This window comes from Macrotis lagotis, chromosome 7, assembly GCF_037893015.1.
Source record: "Macrotis lagotis isolate mMagLag1 chromosome 7, bilby.v1.9.chrom.fasta, whole genome shotgun sequence".
Classification (NCBI taxonomy): Eukaryota; Metazoa; Chordata; class Mammalia; order Peramelemorphia; family Peramelidae; genus Macrotis; species Macrotis lagotis.
Window position 1 is genome coordinate 50,453,648 of NC_133664.1, and position 19,667 is coordinate 50,473,314.

Sequence of the window (19,667 nt, forward strand, 5' to 3'; positions counted from 1 at the left end):
CTTAGTTTCTTTCCTCCCTCCCAGGATTGTTATGAGCATCAAATGAGATATCGGTAAAGCAGCTAGTACATTCATTTATTTATGACTATTTATGAATGAGGCATGTTGTGAACTCAGATCTTCCTCCAAGCTCAGCACTTCATCCTCTAAGTCATCTAGCTGCCCACCTGGTGCATAATAAAAACTTGTTACTTTTTTCTCTTTCCTCTTCATGATCCATGTCTCACCATCCAAGCATGGGAGTCCCCTCTAGCTCTTTTTTCCCCTTATACCCTTTCACTTGGTGGTCTTATCAGTTTCTACACATTCAGTTATCACCTCTACAGAAATACCGCCTAAATCAATATATCTACACTAATTTCTCTCTTGAGTTCTAGCCTCACTTCACCAGCTGCCTCTGCAAATCTCCCCAGGGATGTCCTGGACCTTTCTCAAAACAAACAAGTTTGACACCAACTCACCTTCTCTAACTCTTTCCCTCCAAAAGCCTTACCTCACCAAATTCTTGTATTTATGTTGAGGAAAATTAAGTTTGTAATTTCAAATCATCTTTAACTTTTCATTCCAAATCCAATCATTTGTTATGCCTTATCAATTTGCCCTCCATGACATGTCTCCCATTTATCTACTTCTTTACATTCACATAGTTCTCACCGTAGTCCCTGTCCTCATTACCTCTAACACAGATAACTGCAGTCAGACTAGATTTATAGTCCCTTTCTTCTCCAAATACATCTTCCCCAGGACTACTAAAATAGCTCTGCTAAAATGCTAGTGATTCTTTATTGCCCTGAAGATGATACAAATTCCTCCATTTGGCTTTAAAGTTCTGTTCAGCTTGTATTCAGTTTGCCCTTCCTTATTTAGTTTGTAGGTCTGTCTTTTCCAATCTCCCCTCCAGTCAAATAACTTGCTCACTTTTCTCCAAACTCAGCCTTTCACCTGAGGCAGTATGGCGCAATGGTTAGAGGGATGGATTCAGCTGAGTTGGGAAGACCTAGGCTCAGCTACATCTCTCCTTCTTTGTGCCTGTGTGACCTTGGGCGAAGTCACTTTCCTCTACTGTCAAAGGAAACGGTTGGATTAGACGATTTGAATCTGTGATTTCCTACCTTTGTCCCTTTCTTTTTACCCCTTTTTTGGTTGCTGGTGAAGAAATTCCTTGTTCAGTGTGGGCAGGCCACTTCTCTAAACCTTCCACCCTACAGAGTGGCTTAGGAAATGGTTAGTAACAACTGTTCACAAGAAATTTGGACTTATACTGCCTGAAGAGATGGTGGGCTGAAGAGCTTTTATGAACATCAATAATCTAGGAGGTTATCCAGTAGAATTCCTTCACTTGACAGATGATGATGGGAAGGCCTCAGTAGTTACACAACTAGTGCTGAGCTGTGGTTAAAACCCAGGACTTGTGACTCCCAGGCTAGGCCTCTTTCTCCAATACCGAGTTATCTCCCAGAAGACCCAGAAATGTGACTGAGCTTATTCTTTATCTTGCCTCTCCCCTCCCATCTCTCCAACTTTTCCCAACTTCTTCCAAGGTTATTTTCTCTGAGCCAGAGGATTTCAGTATTAAAAGACAAGACAACTGAGTCAATCATTTGCCAGAAGGGCATTCCCTATGCTTTAAGACCCTACTGAGCCATCATCCATCCATTTCAGTACTTGCCCCCTATAACATTATTTTGCTTAATCCTGAATTTTCAAAGAACAAATTGAGATCCTAAGTGAGGGTATGCCTTTAGCATGTTTAAATTCTTACTTCTTAGTGGAAATGATTTTCTTTTTTTTAATACTGAACCTGTGACATCATCATGTGGGAAGTTTTAGATAAGAAATTTCTACCGATGGTGTAAACTCTTTGATTTCTCTGGGGCAAACTAAGTCTTTATCCCTTTGAGTCAAACTCCCGACCTACTTACTAGGCCAATGATTTACACAGGTCTTTCTCATTTACTTCCATTCAGTCCACCTGTAACATTTACATTGCAGAATAAAATAAACTCATCATGCTGAATTATAATTCTCCTTCCTTTCTCCTTTTAAAGAACTATATAGTGGATAGAAAGCACCGGCCCTGGAGTCAGGAGGACCTGAGTTCAAGTCCGGCCTCAGACACTTCATAATGACCTAGCTGTGTGGCCTTGGGCAAGTCACTTAACCCCATTTGCCTTGCCAAAAAAACCCCCTTAAAAAATAAAGAACTATATAATGCCCATGAAAAGGTAGAACAAACATGCAGAAGCACCAATTAGGTTTCGTTTGGAGGATCTTAACTGGCAAAGGATTCTGTAAAACACCGACAGTGGCTCATCGGAATAAAGGTTTGCTTGTGAAACCTCTACATCTCTTATCTTACTCAGTATATTATTTACTGTTTCATTCGCCTTCAATATGGTATTTGGTTAATGCCCCCGACCCCGTAGGTGGCCGCTGCTCGTTTTACAGACGGGAACCCGGAGTCGGGGGGAGGCGCTGCCCTCCTGCCCAAGGTCACATCCCGCAGCAGACCTCAGACCGCGGCTCTGGCCTTGGGGTGGCGGCTCCGGGGGTCTGGGCTGGACGCGGCCTGGGCCCCAGGCAGCTGCCTCTGCCAGCGGGCCGAGGCGGACGGGGCGCTCGGGGGGCCCGGCCCGAGCCCGGGAGGGAGGGGCGTGAAAGATGAAGGTCAAGGGGATGAGGCGGCCGGCCCTAAAAGTTGCCCCCGGCCTCCCGCCCCTCCTCCCCCCGACAGAGAAGCACGGTTCTGGGGCAGGACCCCTCCCCACGGCGCCGGGAGGTTCCCCCGGGGGCCCATCGGCCAGTGTGATTCCCGGGTCGGAGGGGGCCTCCGGGAGCCGCCTGTCCGCGGGCTGGGGCAGCTCGGGCCGGGCGCCCCGGGGCACCCGAGCGGGGGGCGGGGGGCCTCACCTGTCTCCGCGGCGCCCCCGGCTCCGGGGCTGGGAGGCCTCTATGCCCTCCGCCGCCGTGCCCGCCGCTTCCCCGGAGCAGCAGCCAGGGAGGAAGGCCGCGCGCCTCATGCCCGCTCCGGCTGCTCCGGCTGCTCCGGCTGCTCCGGCTCCTCCCGCCGCCGCCGCGCAGGCTCCTCCCCCGGGGCACCTGGCTGCCCGCTGGGAGCCGGGTGCCCGCCCGCTGGGAGCCGGGTGCCCGCCCGCCCCCTCGGCCGCACCGGGCCTGCGGGGCCAGGGCCCGCGGCTGAGGAGGGGGCGCGCCTCCCGCCCTCGCGGCCCCCGGGACCTCGGCTCCACTCGGGGGCGCTCGGCGCTGCCCCCCCAGGGACCCTCCAGACCCCTCCCCGCTAGTCCGCCTCGGCCCGCAAGCACCCCCCTCCGGGGCCTTCACTGAGCCGCGCCCCTGGGGACCACCTGCACCTCAAGCCGTAGGAACCGCCCCTGAGGAGGGGGAGGAGGAGGAGGAGGGGGAGGGGTGAGGAGGGGGGTGAGGGGGAGGAGGAGGGGTGAGGGTGAGGAGGAGGGGGAGGGTGAGGAGGAGGGGGGAGGGTGAGGAGGAGGGGTGAGGGTGAGGAGGAGGAGGAGGAGGGGGAGGGGTGAGGAGGGGGGTGAGGGTGAGGAGGAGGAGGAGGGTGAGGAGGAGGGGGTGAGGAGGAGGGGTGAGGGTGAGGAGGAGGAGGAGGGTGAGGAGGAGGAGGAGGGTGAGAAGAAGGGGGTGAGGAGAAGGAGGAGGAGGGGGTGAGGGTGAGGAGGAGGAGGGTGAGGGTGAGGAGGAGGAGGGGGTGAGGAGGAGGAGGGTGAGGAGGAGGAGGAGCTTTGTCCTTTCTAGAAGACCAAGACATCGGAGCCTGTGAATTAGATCCCAGCAAGGGGGGCCGTGCTAAGTCCCCAGCCTCACTTTCTCCTCCAGAACCACCTGGATCCAGCCTCCAGAGATGAATCAGGACGACCCGAGAAGGTCCGAGATGGGAGGAAATCAGGGTGAAGCGACTTAGAATTGTGGAAAAGATCTTTCTTCAAGTCTTCTTATAACCGGGCCACTTAGACATTCCAATGGTTCCCGCCTTTACTAACCCTCTAGAAGATGCACCAAGAGCAACTTAATTTTTGTTAACTTTCGTTGACCCGGGGTGCTGATGCAGCTATAAGCACTGAAAATAAAACCAAAGCTGCGTGGCCCTTAAAATTATTTTCATCCCGGCCACCCAGATACACTGATGTCGCAGAATAAAAATGTAGCCTTGAGGAAACCAATATATTTCTAGTTGTATAATATACATGTATGTATTACCACAGCTATATCTTAATGTATTGAAACAGAGTAATTCCACAAATATATGAATCAATTGAGCTTGGAAGAGAAATCAGTAATTTTTCAGAAGGATAATCTATTTTTTTAAATATGAAAAAATCTTAAAGACATTAGAAGAGGATTTCCAAAAACATTTGGGATGTTGACAATTTTTTTGGAGAAACTGGGACAGGCTCAGGGATTATTTAGCTCCCCTTCCCGTTAATTTTAATCCAAAAGATTGGGAGAATTGTTCTAAAACAATTCTTTCTGCCCTTTGCATAGTAACTACTTTTTTAAAAATACACATTTAAATAGAGTTTTATAGAATAAAAAAGAAGAATTCTGTAAGATCCTTCCAGGTCATGTCTGAAGTTTTCTCTTAGAAGAGGCCTTAGCATTTTCAAGGTACATAATAGTAATTGTTTGTGCTAAAGTACATATAACATTCATTTACAGTATGATACCTACAGGTCTGGGCATGCTAACTTGAAAGGATCCCTGATGTCATTGGTGTGGGTTACCATCTCCACTGTTACAGATAAAAATACATATATATCTTTTAATCATGTATGATTCTTCTTTGTATTTTTCCCTAGATCTTAACATACTGATAGCCTTTCTCTTCTAACATTTCAGTCAGCCAAATAAGCCTTATTGTAAAGGCCGGGCAGCTTGGGGGTGCAGTGACCCTGGAATCATGAGAACCCAAGTTCAAATATAACCCCTGACATTTAGTAGCTGTGTGACCTTGGGTAAGTCACTTCATCATAATTGTCTCTCATCTAGGGCCATCTCCAGTCCTCCTGATTGACATTTGGCCATTGGACCCAGATGGCTTTGAGGAGAAAGTGAGGCTGGGGATTTAGCACAGCCCCCCTCTCACACAAATCCAATTCATGGGCTTGTCATAGTATCATATCCCTGATGTCATGGTCTTCAAGAATGAAGGAAAAGTATCATTATTAAATGCTAAATATGTGTCAGACACTGTGTTGGGAATACAAAGAAATGCAAAAAAAGAAAAAAGAAAAAAAGAAAACCCCAAACCCCAATCTCTGTCCTCAAGGAGCTCCCAGACTAATGGGGAGACAACATTTAAAATCTCTAGGAATTTATATTAGCAGAGTACATGAAGGTAATCTGGCCAAGAAAAACTTTAGTAACTGGAGGAAGGAAGAAGATATCAGGAACAGCTTCCTGTGGAATTTGGGATTTGAGCTGCATAAGATAGGGAAATTAAGAGGCAGAGGTAGAGAGGAAGAGAATTCTGGAAGGGCTAGAGATGGACGATGAAAAATCATGTTAGACGAACCAAAAAAAAAATTTGTCTCAATGCACCAGTTGGGCTTTCTGTCTTCAATCTCAGTTTTGTGAGTTGACTTCCCTTTTTTTGGTGGCATATGGCTCCTTTGGTGGCATATGGCTCCTTTATGACAAATCTGTGTCAATACCTTCTTTGATAGAAAATTTACATCCAGTTGGATTGTAATGGTGCAATCCAAATACATATTTTTTTTTTAGGTTTTTGCAAGGCAATGGGGTTAAATGACTTGCCCAAGGCCACATGGCTATTGTTAAGTGTCTGAGGCTGGATTTGAACTCAGGTATTCTTGACACCAGGGCTGGTGCTCTATCCACTGTGCCACCTAGTCACCCCACAAGTCCATATTTTTTGCCATACAACCATGTTTTATACCAGTATTCTCCCAGTGATACTATATGATGATCTAGATATTAGAACACAATCTCAGAAGAATTTATATTACCAGTGACCCAAAGGGCAAAGAAAAGATGGAAGGTGACAGTGGCTGCAATGTATAAACTGTGATGACTGTGTACAAAAACATGACACAAATGTTGTTTTAACAAGGAGTAATTTTTAGGAAGGGATAGCCAGGTGATAGAGTAGAAAGAGCACAGAGACTGGAGTCAGGAAGATCTGAGTTCAAATTTGACCTCAAATACTTAATAGCTATATGACTCTGGGCAAGTTATTTAACCCTATTTGCCTAGTTTCCTTGTTTGTCAAATAAACTGTTGAAGAAAATAAACCAGCTGATGGGCAAATGTATCAAGGACCAACCAATTGGTTTACTGAATCTACTGATCTTCACAAAAACCCTGTGAGGATAGATATGATATAAACCTATTTTACAGATGAGAAAACTGAGACTCAAAGTATGATTTACTTGAAGTCATCCAGCTAGCAAGGGTCAGAAGTGGGACTTGCACACTTTTGTACTCCACATTCTACTATTTCCTAATGTTTCTTTAAAGCCAGGAGGTTCTAGACTGCAGTGTAGGATACCAAATTGGAAATCAGAAGACATGGGTTTGAATTCTAGCTTTGCTACTTACCACCCCTATCTGCTTGAGGAAATCATTTAAATTTGATTAGCCTATTCCCTTATCTCTGAAACTCAAGAGTAGACTAGATGAACCGTGAGTTATCTTCTAGTTTTAGTTCCTGGAGAAAAACTTTTGTCTGTACTATTGCAATAAAGATGCTTAAAATAGTAGAAAAGAGGAAGAATCGAAATAGGGACAGATGGATAATGGACAGAAGGAATAATCATTTCCTGAAATGATTGAGAATTGGCTCTACATACTCTTCTTTACAACTTTGTTTTTTTTTTTTTTATTTTCAGGGAATCAGAAATCCGGAAGCAGCATTAATGAGACAGCTGTTCCATCTTATAAACAAAAAGGTGAGAAGAGGACAAGAGATTCTGATTTTGTTCTTGACAACTTTGTACCTGTACTGAAAAAGCACTTAGGAGCTAATTTTAAAATGTCAACAAAGTCCTCATGTGTGTCACATAATTTTCAATCTAGGACTTGTCTTTTTTTTTTATAGAGGAGTTCTAAAACTCTTAGAGTAATTTTAAATTGAATTATTTGTATTCAGATACATTCTTTTTTTAATTCAAGATTTTATTTATTTTGAGCTTTACAATTTTTCTCCCAATCTTACTTCCCTCCCCCGCCCACAGAAAGCAATTTGTCAATCTTTACATTGTTTTCATGTTGTACATTGATCCAAATTGAGTGTGATGAGAGAGAAATCACATCCTTAGGGAAGAAACATAAAGTATAAGAGATAACAAGATCAGACAATAAGATATCAGTTTTTTTCTAAATTAAAGGGAATAGTCCTTGAACTTTGTTCAAACTCCACAGTTCTTTCTCTGCAAACAGTTGGTTTTCTCCAGTGCAGACAGCCCAAAATTGTCCCTGATTGTTGGAATGAGCAAGTCCATCAAGGTTGATCATCACCCCCATGTTGCTGTTAGGGTGTACAGTGTTTTGCTGATTCTGCTCATCTCAGCAGCAGTTCATGCAAATCCCTGTCCAGGCTTCCCTCAATTCCTGTCCCTCCTGGTTTCTAATAGAACAATAGTGTTCCATGACATACATATACCACAGTTTGCTAAGCCATTCCCCAATTGAAGGACATTTACTTTATTTCTAATTCTTTGCCACCACAAACAGGGCTGCTGTGAGTATTTTTGTACAAGTCATGTTTTTACCCTTGTTCATCATCTCTTCAGGGTATAGACCCAGTAGCGGTATTACTGGATCAAAGGGTATGCTCATTTTTGTTGCCCTTTGGGCGTAGTTCCAAATTTCTCTCCAGAATGGTTGGATGAGTTCACAGCTCCACCAACAGTGTAATAGTGTCCCAGATTTCCCACAATCCTTCCAACAACGATCACTATCCTTTCATCATATTGGCCAGTCTGAGAGGTGTGAGGTGGTACCTCAGAGAAGCTTTAATTTGCATTTCTCTAATAAGTAATGATTTAGAGCAATTTTTCATATGATTATGATTTCCTCATCTGTAAATTGCCTTTGCATATCCTTTGACTATTTGTCAACTGGGGAATGGCTTTTTTTAAAAATATGACTCAGTTCTCTGTATATTTTAGAAATGAGTCCTTTGTCAGAAACATTAGTTGTAAAGATTATTTCCCAGTTTACTACATTTCTTTTGATCTTGGTTACAGTGGTTTTATCTGTGCAAAAGCTTTTTAACTTAATGTAATTGAAATCATCTAGTTTGTTTTTAGTGATGTTCTCCATCTCTTCCTTAGTCATAAACTACTCTCCTTTCCATAGATCTGACAAGTAAACTAGTCCTTGATCTTCTAATTTGCTTATAGTATTGTTTTTTATGTCTAAATCCTGTATCCATTTTGATCTTATCTTGGTATCAGGTGTGAGGTGTTGGTCTAATCTAAGTTTCTTCCATACTAACTTCCAATTTTCCCAGCAGTTTTTTTTTATCAAAGAGAGAGTTTTTATCCCAATAGCTGGACTTTTTGGGTTTAATCAAACAGTAGATTACTATAATCGTTTCCTGCTATTGCACCTAGTCTATTCCACTGGTCTACCACTCTATTTCTTAGCCAATACCAGACAGTTTTGATGACTGATGCTTTATAATAGAATTTTAGATAGGGTAGGGCTAAGCCCCCTTCTTTTGCACTCTTTTTTCATTAAACCCCTGGAAATTCTTGACTTTTTATTTCTCCATATGAATTTACTTACAACTTTTTCTAACTCATTAAAGTAATTTTTTGGAATTTTGATTGGTAGGGCACTAAACAGGTAGTGTAGTTTTGGTAGAATGCCATTTTTGTTATGTTAGCTCTACCTATTCATGAGCAGTTGATGTTTGCCCAGTTATTTAAATCTGATTTTATTTGAGTGAGAAGTGTTTTATAATTGTTTTCAAAAAGTTTCTGAGTCTTCCTTGGCAAATAGACTCCCAGGTATTTTATATTGTCTGAGGTTACTTTGAATGGGATTTCTCTTTCTAGCTCTTCCTGCTGTATCTTGCTAGTCATAGATAGAAAAGTTGAGGATTTATGAGGGCTTATTTTATATCCTGCAACCTTGCTAAAATTGCTAATTGTTTCCAGTAACTTTTTGGATGATTTCTTGGGATTCTCTAGGTAGACCATCATGTCATCTGCAAAGAGTGAGAGTTTTGTCTCTTCCTTCCTAATTCCAATTCCTTCATTTTCTTTTTCTTCTCTAATTGCTGAAGCTAACATTTCTAATATGATATTGAATAGTAGTGGTGATAATGGGCATCCTTGTTTCACCCCAATCTTATTGGGAATGCCTCTAGCCTCTCCCCATTAAATATAATGCTTGTTGATGGTTTCAGATAGATACTGCTTATTATTCTAAGGAACAGTCCATTTCTTCCTATACTCTAGTGTTTTTAGTAGGAATGGGTGCTGTATCAAATACATTCTTTAATTAAAAGACTTCTTTTTGGGGGCAGCTAGGTAGCATAGTGGATAAAGCACCGGCCCTGGAGTCAGGAGTACCTGGGTTGAAATCTGGTCTCAGACACTTAATAATTACCTAGCTGTGTGGCCTTGGGCAAGCCACTTAATCCCATTTGCCTTGCAAAAAAAAAAATGAAGTTTTGCTTTAAAATGTTAAAAAGTTGATTTTTACATCATTTCTTTGTAAGTTTTTCTTTTCTTTCTTTTTATAAAAAAACAGTTTCCAACTTAAGTATGCTGATTTCTGGAACAATTGAGTCAGCAGAATAGCATGAGGTCTGTTGTCAATAACTGACAAAAACTACTGCTTTTAAATGGCCTGACTCAACAACTGGCACAAGTATGAACATAAACCTTTAACCTCAAATTCTGCTGAAAGAATCAAAGGGAATTTAGGAATTGAGTCTTGGAGAGAAGAAGCTCTGAACAGAGCCAGAGCATTGAAGCCTGTGGAATCCTGGACAGTGGGTTAAGTAGATGTTTCCCTCCTTGATTCAGTTCTACTTAATACATATATCTTTAATTTTAATTTTTTAAATTTAACTTGTTTGAAATTTATTATTTTGTTTTCCCTCAGTTACAGGCAGAAACAATTAACATCCATTTTGAACACTTTGAATTCTAAATTCTCTCCCTCCTCCTTCCCCTGTCCCATTGAGAAGGAAAATGATTAGACATAGGGTATATAGGTGTAGTCATGCAAGACATTTCTATAATAGTCATGTTGTGAAAGAAAATATAGACCCCCAAAACCCTCAAGGAAAACTAAAGTGAAAAAGAAGTATGCTTCAATCTGTATTCACACTATTAGTTCTCTGGGGTTGAATGGCAGCTTTCCTCATAAGTCCTTAAAACATACATCTTAAAACGCATTTAAGCCAAATAGAAATAGTAGTTGGGTGTAAATGTGTACTGGATCTAATCAACAGGAATTGATGAAATGCCTACTATATACCTAATTAGAAATTATGAAGACAAAAATGAAACAACCTCTTTCCTCCAGGACAATCTTACATTCTAAGGAGGACCAGCCTGCTCCTATATGCAAAAAATACAAGGAAAAGATGCAAGTTGACCTCGGAGGAAAGGCACTAATAGTTGGAAGGTCTAGGAAAGGTAGTGATTGAATTCATGCTTGCATTTTATATTTGATCCAGGAGAGGGAAGAATAGAGCCCTTACAGTTGATTGAGTCTAGGTTTTTGGGTCAGTTCTTTGCTTAAAGAAAATCACCTTGATGATTGTATGGAGGATGACTTGCAGTTGGGAGAGTCTGTAGGTAGGGACACTTTTGAGGAAGCTATTGTAATAGTTCACATGAGAAGTATTGAAGACCTGAACTAAGATGGTTAGCTGTGTAATTACTGAGATGCAAAAAATGTTAGAAAGGTTGAAAGAAGATTTAGCAAATTATTGGAGATGTGAATTACGAGGAAAATCTAGAATTACATCAATATTGTGAACCTGAGTGAATGTCAAGATGGTGGGACACTCAGCAGAAATAAAGATCTAAAGATGGGTGGCTTTTGGAAGGAAAGACAATGAATTCTGTTTTGGACATGATGAGTTTGAGATACTTGTGGGGTGTTTAGTAAGAAATGTCAAAAAGGCAGTTGGTAATGCTCAACTAGAACTCAGGGATACTAATGCCAGAAGCATCAAGCTGGGAATCATTTCTGTAAAAGAGCATAATTAAACCATGGGTTTTGATAAGGTCACCAAGTGAGAGAGTTTAGGGAGAAAAGAGAAGGGCCAGGGAAGAGTCTTGGGGTATGTAGAAGGCTAGGGATCGTCTCCAAAGATTTTATAAGAATTAATTATTGCATTTCCTGAGACAAACCCAGAAACTATATGAACACAATTACAAAACACTTTTCATATAAATAATGTCAGATTTAAACAATTGGAAAAATATCAATTGCTCTTGGATAGGCCAAGCTAATATAATAAAAATGACAATTCTACCTAAATTAAATGACTTATTCAATGCCATACCAATCAAACGACCAAAAACCAATTTACAGAGCTACAAAAAATAGTAAAAAAAATCATCTAGAGGAACAAAAGGTCAAGAAGAATATCAAGGGATTTAATAAAAAATATAAAGGAAGGTAGCCTAGACATACTAGATCTAAAACTATATTATAAAGTGTCAGTCCTCAAAAGTGCCTGGTATTGACTAAGAAATAGAGAAGTGATCATTGGAATAAATTAGCTACAAAAAAGTAGTAGTAAATGACTATAGTAATTTACTTTTTGATAACCCAAAGACTCTAACTTTGGGAACTCACTATTTGACAAAAAATGCTGGGAAAAGTGAAAAATAGTATGGCAAAAACTGTATCACACCCTATACCAAGCTATGGTTGAAATGGTAAAAGATTTAGACATAAAGGGTGATACCATAGGCCAATTAAGAGAACACTGAATAGTCTATCTGTCAGTTCTATGGAATGGGGAGAAGTTTAGGACCAATGAAGTGATAGTGAATGTTATAAATGGCAAAATTGATAATTTTGACTACATAAAATTATACACACATAAATTAAATGAAACACAAATAAAATCAATGCAACCAGGATTAGAAGGAATGTAGAAAGTTGGAAAACAATTTTCATAGCTAGTGTTTCTGATAAAGGAGTCATTTCTAAAATACAGAGCTGAGTCAAATTTATGAGAATACAAGTCATTCTCCAATTTATACATGGTCAATTTAATAAATGGCCAAAAATTGCATGTTTATGGAGGAACAAAAGTCAAGAAGAATATCAAGGGAATTAATGAAAAAAATTGCAAAGGAAGGTGAATTAACCATACCAGATCTAAAACCATATTATAAAGTGGCAGCATTCAAAATTTTTTTCAGATGAAGAAATTAAAGCTATCTACAATCATATGAGAAATGTTTCAAATCATTATTGATCAGAAAAATGCAAATAAAAACAACTCTGAAGTTGTTCACACCTATCAGATTGACTAAAATGACAAATAAAGGAAAATGATCAATGTTGGAGAGGATGTGGGGAAACTGGGACACTAATGTACTTGTGATAGAGTTGTGAACTGATCCAACCATTGTGTAGAGTAATTTTGAACTTTTTCCAAAGGCCAATAAAACAGTGTATGTTCTTTAACCCAGCAATTCCACAACGAGAGCTATATCCCAAAGAGATTTTAAAAAAGGAAAAGAGACCTATGTGTACAAAAATATTCATAGCAGATCAAGTAGAATTTAGCCCAGGAATGCAGAGTTGGTTCAATATTAGGAAAACTGTTAGTATAATTAATTATATCAATAACATACCTATCAGAAATCATATGATCATATCAACAGATGCTGAAAAAGCTTTTGATAAAATACAGCACCCATTCCTACTAAAAAACACTAGAGAGTGTAGGAATAAATGGTTTATTCCTTAGAATAATAAGCAGTATCTATCTGAAGCCATCAGCAAGCATTATATGTAATGGAGATAGGCTTGAGGCATTCCCAATAAAATCAGGGGTGAAACAAGTATGCCCATTATCACCACTACTATTCAATATCGTATTAGAAATGTTAGCCACAGCAATAAGAGAAGAAAAAGAAATTGAAGGAATTATAATAGGGAAGGAGGAGACAAAATTCTCACTCTTTGCAGTTTACATGATGGTATACCTAGAGAATCCCCAAAAGCCATCTATTTATATTTATTTTATTTTTGTACAAATGATGTATTTTTAGACTTTATTAAAATACTCTTGTTTAAGAGTAAACAAAATACCCTCTCCCCCCAAAATATAGACCCTCATGAACAATAAAGTAAAGGAAAGAGGAAAAAATTAAAATAATAATAATAATAACAACAACAATAATAATAATAGGGGCAGCTAAGTGGTACAGTGGATGGAGCATTGGCTATGGAGTCAGAGGTACCCGAGCCCAAATCCAGCCCCAGACACCCAACAATCACCCAGCTGTGTGACCCTGTCTAGCCACTCCAACCCCACCACCCTGCAAAACAATAAAAAAAATAATAATAATGGCATCCAGGTGGCACAGTGGGCAGAGCACTGGCCCCAGAGTCAGGAGCGCCCAGGTTCAAATCCAGCCTCAGATACCCAACAATCACCCAGCTGTGTGACCCCGGGCAAGCCACTCAACCCCAACCGCCCCGCAAACACCCCTAATAATAATAATAATAATAATAATAATGATAATAATAACAACAACAATAATAATAATAAATGTGCTTCAGTCTGTGTTCCAACACCACTAGCTCTGTTGCAGGTGGATCACATTCTTTAGGATAAGTCCATCACAAAAGCTACTTCCATAATTTTCCACGTTGCATTGCTGATTGCAACTCCCTCCATTAATACTTCCCCACTACCATACACTATATTTTCTCTCTCCTTTCACTCTGTCCCTCTTCTTAAATGTGCTGTAGGGTAGCTGAGTGGCACAGCAGACTGATACCGGCCCTGGGGCCTAAGAGGCCCCGAGCCCACATACCACCTCTTAGTCCCAGCAACCACCTGGTCCTGTGGTCCCAGACAGGCCATCAAATCCCAGCCCCTTGCAAGAAGTAAAAAAGAAAATGTATTATATCTGACCACTCTCTCCCGTGGTCCACCCTTTCCTGCATCACTCACATCCCCCACCATCCCCCTGTCCCCCTTCTCTTCTTCTTATTCTAGATGTCTATACTCCATTGAATATATATGCTGTTTCCTCTCTGAGCCACCTCTGATGAGAGTGAAAGTTCTTTCATTCCCCCTTGCCTTCCCCCTTCCATATCATTTCAATAGCTCATTGTAATAAAAAAATCTTATTTTATGAAATATCTTAGCCCATTCTACCTCTCCTTTCTCTTACTCCCATTACCTTTCCCTTTTATCCATTGACTCCATTTTTACACCACAATATATCTTCAAATTCAGTTTTCTCCTGTGCTTCATCTATAAAAGATCTTCCTACCTGTTCTATTAAATGAGAAGGTTCATATGAGTATTATCAGTATCATTTTTCTATGCTGGAATACATGTAGTTCATCATCATTAAATCCCTCATATTTTACCCTTCTCCTCCACTCTCTGTTTGAAGATCAAACTTTCTGTTCAGCTCTAGCCATTTTAACAGGAACATTTGAAATTCCCCTCATTGAAAGTTCATCTTTTTTCCCTGGAAGAGGATGTTCAGTTTTACTGGATAGTTGATTCTTGGCTGCATTCTGAGCTCTTTTGTCTTCCAAAATATTATATTCCAAGTCCTATGAGCCTTTAATGTAGTTGGTGCTAAGTCCTGTGTGATGCTGATTGCAGCGCCATGATATTTGAATTGTGTCCTTCTGGCTGCTTGTAATATTTTTTCTTTGGTAGTTCTGGAACTTGGCTGGGGGTTGTTTTTTTTAATATTGCTGGGGGCTGTTTTTTTTTGAATCTCTTTCCAGGGGAGAGCAGTGGATTCTCTCAATTTCTATTTTTGCCCTTTGCTTCTAGGATATCTGGGCAATTTTCCTGTAAGAATTCTTTAAAAATGATGTCAAGGTCCTTTTGCTGATCATGACTTTCAGATATCCCAATAATTTTTTTTTTTTTTTAGTTTTTCCAAGGCAATGGGGTTAAGTGGCTTGCCCAAGGCCATACAGCTAGGTAATTATTAAGTGTCTGAGGCAGGATTTGAACTCAGTTACTCCTGACTCCAGGGCTGGTGATCTATCCACTGCGCCACCTGCCCGCCCTCCAATAATTTTTAAATTATATTTTATGAATCTGTTTTCCAGATCAGTTGTTTTTTCCTTTTTTTCTTTGTTTTTTAGGTTTTTTTTTCCCCGCAAGGCAAACAGGGTTAAGTGGCTTGCCCAAGGCCACAGAGCTAGGTAATTATTAAGTGTCTGAGACCGGATGTGAACCCAGGTACTCCTGACTCCAAGGCCAGTGCTTTATCCCCTATGCCACCTAGCCGCCCCTCAGTTGTTTTTTTTCAATGAGATGTTTCACATTTTCTGCTAACTATGTATTCTTTTGGTTTTGAAGTATTGTGCCTTGATTTCTCATAAAATAAGCAGCTTCCTTTGGCTCCATTCTAGATCTGAAGGATTTGTTTTCCTCAGAGAGCTTTCTTATTTCTTTTTTCAATCTGGCCAATTTTGCTTTTTAAAGCATTCTTCTCCTCAATAACTTTTTGAACTGTTTTATCCATTTGGCTTAAGTTTGTTTTTAACATGTTATTTTCTTCAGCATTTTTTTGGATCTCCTTGACTAAGCTTCTGACTTCTTTTTCATGTTTTTCCTACATCTCTCTCATTTCTTTTCTCAATTTTCTTCTATCTCCCTCACTTGACTTTCAAAATCTTTTTTGAGCTCTGTTATAGCCTGAGCCCAACTTCCATTTTACTTGGAGTCTTTCGATGCAGGAGCTTGTACTTCCTCATCTTCTGACTGAGTGTTTTGATACTTCTTGGGAATCATAGACAAAGTATTTCTCAATGGTGTTCTTCTTTTTTCTCTGTTTACTCATTTCCCCAGCCTGTGCCTGGTCTTGGGGTGCTTCCTGAGCTTTTGAGTATTATTGGGACACCTACCCCTCCACAAGGATCTCAGTATGTAAAGCTCTTCCCTCCTGGTCTGTGAATGACCACAAATGCAACACCTCTGCCACGAGGCTGAGGTGGGGGGGCCCTGCTGTCCTATTGGGGGGGGCCTAGACTGTGGTCAGGATTTGAATGTGGTCAGAGCCCCAGAGTCCTGTTCCAGGGACAGAGGACAGATCTCAGAAGTCTCTCTCCATTCCCCTAGTTAGGCTGCCTGGGGTCTCCTGCTTACCAGCTCCACCTGCTTCCGGTTCCTGGATCTGGGCTGCCATGCACTACTCTGAGTACCTGAGGGCTGGGATTTGTGTTTGCTCTGGCAGAGGCACCCTGCTGATCTTCTAAGTTGTGTTCTGTGCTCCCTGGGGTATAGGTCAGGAAACTGTCCCCGCTGCTCCCACTACCCTGGGGCTGTTTCCAGGAGGCTGAAGTTCCTTCATTCTGGGGGCTGCCCCTCCAACCCAGTGGAGCAGAGCCTTTCTGCTATTTTCCAGGTTATCCTGCGCTGGAGAACTGCCTCACTTGATCCCTCTGTGGCTTCTGTCTCTTGAAAATTTAGTTAGAGTCCTTATTTTATAAGTTTTGAGAGAGAGCATCTAAGAGAGGATCTTCTCCTGTTGCCATCTTGGCTCCGCCCCACCCCAATCATCTAAAAAGCTACTGGAAATAATTAGCAACTTTAGCAAAGTAGCAGGATATGAAATAAACCCTCACAAATCCTCAACATTTCTATATATGACTAGCAAGATGCAGCAGAAAGAGCTAGAAAGAGAAATTCCATTCAAAGTAACCTCAGACAAAATAAAATACCTGGGAGTCTATCTGTCAAGGCAGATTCAAAACATTTTGAAAACAATTACAAAACTCTTCTCATGCAAATAAAATCATATATAATACCTAGGCAAACATCAACTGTTCATGGATAGGTCGAGTTTGTATGATTAAAAAAAATTCTACCCAAACTATACTACTTGTTTAGTGCCCTACCAATCAAAATTCCAAAAAATTAGTTTAATGAGTAAGAAAAAGTTGTAAGTAAATTCATATGGAAAAAATAAAAAGTCAAGAATTTCCAGGGATTCAATGAAAAAAAGTACAAAAGAACGTGGCTTAGCCTTATCAGATCTAAAATTATATTATAAAGCATTGGTCCTCAAAACTGTCTGGTATTGGCTAAGAAACAGAGTCATGGATCAGTGGAATAGACTAGGTGCAATAGCAGGAAATGATTATAGTAATCTGCTGTTTGATAAACCCAAAGAGTCCAGCTATTGGGATAAAAGCTCTCTCTTTGATAAAAACTGCTGGGAAAATTGGAAGCTAGTATGGAAGAAACTTAGATTAGACCAACATCTCACACCCTTTACGAAGATAAGATCAAAATGGATACAGGATTTAGACATAAAAAACAATACTATAAGCAAACTAGAAGATCAAGGACTAGTTTACCTGGCAGAGCTATGGAAAGGGGAGTAGTGTATGACCAAGGAAGAGATAGAGAACATCATTCAATATAAACTAGAGGGTGGCTAGGTGGCACAGTGGATAGACCACTGGCCCAGGAGTACCTGAGTTCAAGTCTGGCCTCAGACACTTAATAATTACCTAGCTGTGTGGCCCTGGGCAAGCCACTTAACCCCATTGCCTTGCAAAAACTAAAAAAAAAAGAAACAAAACAAACTAGATAATTTTGACTACATTAAATTAAAAAGCATTTGCACAGACAAAACCACTAACCAATATAAAAAGAAATGTAGTAAATTGGGAAACAATTTTTTCAAGTAGTATTTCTGACAAAGGACTCATTTCTAAAATATACAGAGAACTGAGTCAAATTTTCAAAAAAAAAGTCATTCCCCAGTTGACAAATGGTCAAAGGATATGCAAAGGCAATTTACAACTGAGGAAATCAAAGCAATCCATAGTCATATGAAAAATTGCTTCAAATCATTACTTATTAGAGAAATGCAAATTAAAGCATCTCTGAGATACCACCTCACACGTCTCAGACTAGCCAATATGACCAGTAAGGACAATGATCAATGTTGGAAGGGATGTGGGAACTCTGGGACACTAACACATTGTTGGTGGAGCTGTGAACCCATCCAACCTTTCTGGAGAGCAATTTTGCCAAAGGGCAACAAAAGTGTGCATACCCTTTGACCCAGAAATACCACTGCTTGGTCTATACCCTGAAGAGATGATAAAAAAAGGGTAAAAACATCACTTGTACAAAAATATTTATAGCAGCCCTGTTCATGGTGCCAAAAAATTGGAAATTAAGTGAATGTCCTTTAATTGGGGAATGGCTTAACAAACTGTGGTTTATGTCATGGAACACTATTGTTCTATTAGAAACCAGTAGGGATGGGAATTCACAGAAGTCTGGAAAGATTTACATGAACTGATGCTGAATGAGATGAGCACAACCAGAAAAACACTGAATACCCAAACAGCAACATAGGGGTGATGATCAACCCTGATGGACTTGCTCATCCCTGCAGTGCAACAACCAGGAATGACCCATCTGCAATGGAGAATATCATCTGTATGCAGAGAAAGAATTATGGACTTTGAATAAAGACCAAAGACTATTACTGTCAAATTAGAAAAAAAGCATTTTATTATTATGTAATTTAGTTTTTTTTTCCTTAAGGATATGATTTCTTTGTCATCACATTCAACTGAGATCAATGTATAACATGGAACCAATGTAAACGCTAACAGAATGCCTTCTGTGGGGTGTGGGGGGAGGGGAGCAAGAGTGGGGGAAAAATTGTAAAACTCAAAATAAACTATTTCTTTAAAAAATTATTCATAGAAGCTCTTTTTTTGTAGTGGCAAAGAATTGGAAATTGAGAGGATGCCCATTAATTGGGGAATGGCTGAATAAGTTGTGATATATGAATATGTTGCAAACTATCTATAAGAAACCATAAGGATGGGACTTCAGAAAAATCAGTAAAAACTTGTGTGAACTGATACTGAGTGAAGTGAGCAGAACCAGAAGAACATTGTACACACTAATAGCAACAATGGATATGATCAACTATGATGGGTTTGCTCATCTCAGCAGTACAATAATAAAAACAATTTTAAAGGACCTGTGATGAAAAATATCATCCACATTCAGAGGAGTATGGATGCAAAACTGACTGCTTTCAATTTTTAAAAAATTGTTTTATGTATTTTCTTTCTTTCTCATGATTCCCCGGCCCAATTCTAATTCCTCTTTTACAACATGGCTACTATGGAAATATGTTAAACAGGACTGTACTTATACAATCAGATTATTTACTGCCCTAGAGAGTGGGGAGGGAAGGGAGGGTGGTAGAAAAAATGTGGAAATTAAAAGCTTGTAAGTGGATTTGCAGGTAATTGGAAAAATAAATAAAATTTTAAAAAGGGGGCAGCTAAGTAGTGTGGTGAATATAGTACCAGCCCTGGTCCTGGTGTCAGGAGGACCTGAGTTCTAATCTGGCCTCAGATATTTAATAATAGCTTAGCTATGTGATCTTGGACAAGTTGCTTAACCCCATTGTCTTGTA

At 40.3% G+C, this 19,667-nt stretch overlaps 1 protein-coding gene and 1 long non-coding RNA gene across 3 annotated transcripts in view; one reads left to right on the forward strand and one right to left on the reverse strand.

Moving 5' to 3' along the window:
* STEAP2 (STEAP2 metalloreductase) overlaps positions 1–2,962 on the reverse strand; it is a 40,123-nt gene extending 37,161 nt beyond the window's left edge. Inside the window, exon 1 of the mRNA XM_074192853.1 lies at positions 2,911–2,962. The gene's annotated coding sequence lies outside the window, so the exon portion shown is untranslated. The remainder of the gene's footprint in view (positions 1–2,910) is intronic.
* Positions 2,963–3,289: 327 nt separating this feature from the next.
* On the forward strand, positions 3,290–19,649 carry LOC141493673 (uncharacterized). Of its 2 annotated transcripts, none has more exons than XR_012470275.1 (5): positions 3,290–3,379; positions 3,862–3,909; positions 4,882–4,997; positions 6,894–6,953; positions 18,958–19,649. It is a non-coding gene; the product is annotated as an uncharacterized LOC141493673 (long non-coding RNA). The 2 variants fall into 2 exon arrangements; XR_012470276.1 differs by lacking the exon at positions 18,958–19,649 and adding an exon at positions 18,475–18,832.
* The last annotated feature ends 18 nt before the right edge of the window (positions 19,650–19,667 follow it).